This window comes from Calidris pugnax, unplaced genomic scaffold (genome assembly GCF_001431845.1).
Source record: "Calidris pugnax isolate Ruff unplaced genomic scaffold, ASM143184v1 scaffold244, whole genome shotgun sequence".
NCBI classification, from domain to species: domain Eukaryota; kingdom Metazoa; phylum Chordata; class Aves; order Charadriiformes; family Scolopacidae; genus Calidris; species Calidris pugnax.
In genome coordinates, this window is record NW_015091141.1 from 2,267,679 (window position 1) to 2,268,946 (window position 1,268).

Genomic DNA, 1,268 nt, shown 5'->3' on the forward strand with positions numbered 1-1,268 from the left:
CCACCATCCCCAACTCCCCCCCCGTGACCCCATAGCCCCATATGCCCCCTACCCCATCTCTCCCCTCCCCCAGCAGCACCCATGGGTGCCCCCCCTTGCCCCCCCCACACTTCCCGGCAGGGCTCTCCCATCCCCACCCTCCTGTCGAGAGCCCTCGGACGCCTGGGTCCCGCGGGGGGGGCTCACCTGGGGGTCCCTCAGGGGTTCTAGGGGCACCATTTGTGCTCGGCGCAGACCTCCTTGGGGTCCTGGTGCCACCGCAAGGCCGCCACCATGGAGACCAGGGCACGGTCAAGCAGGAGGTGGCACCTCTGGGCCCCCTCCCCCAGCCGCCCCCCCCCCAAGCAGTGGGTGACACGGCCCACCCCCGCCTGCCACACATGTCAGCACCCGCACCGGCACTGCACGGGGGCTTTGCACGGGGGGCATTGCTGTGTGTGAGGGCTTTGCACGACGGCATGGCATGGGGGGCACGGCCTTGCAGGGGGGTCTCTGCATAAGGGGCATAGATTGCATGGGGGGGGTATGGCCTTGCACAAGGGCGTTGCACAAGGGGCATCCCCATGCACAGGGGCTGTGCACGAGGGGCAGTGCTCACAGGAGGGCTGTCACGAGGGGCACGGCAAGGTGGGCATCTCCTCGTATGGGGGGCACCTCGCACAGGGAGAGCTTTGCACATGGGCAGTGTGTGGCACGAGTGCACCACGTGTGTCTCCCCCCCAGGTTCTCACCTTGTCCTTGAGTTTCGGTATGACATTCTTGAATGCTTTCAGCACCGCAACGCAAATTCCACAGCGCACCTTGTCCCGGGCCAGCCCCTTGCCCTGTTCACACACCTCCTCAGGCCCTGCCTGTCCCCAGTGCCCCCAGTACCAGCCCAGAGCCCCCAGTACCAGCCCAGTGCCCCCCAGTGCTATCCCTGTGCTCCCCAGTACCAGCCCAGAGCCCCCTGTACCAAACCAGTGCCCACCAGTACTGTCCCAGTGCTCCCCAGAGCCCCCCAGTGCTATCCCTGTGCCCCCAGTGCCAGCCCAGTGCCCACCGCCCAGTGCCCACAAGTGCTACCCCTGTGCCCCCCAGTGTTATCCCAGTGCCCCCCAGTACCAGCCTGAGCCCCCAGTGCCCAATGCCCACCAGTGCTACCCCTGTGCCCCCCACAGCTATCCCTGTGCCCCCCAGTGACCCCCAGAGCCCCCCAGTGCCATCCCTGTACCCCCAGTGCCAGCTCTGTGCTCACCAGTGCCACCCCAGTGCCCCCAAGAGTGCCC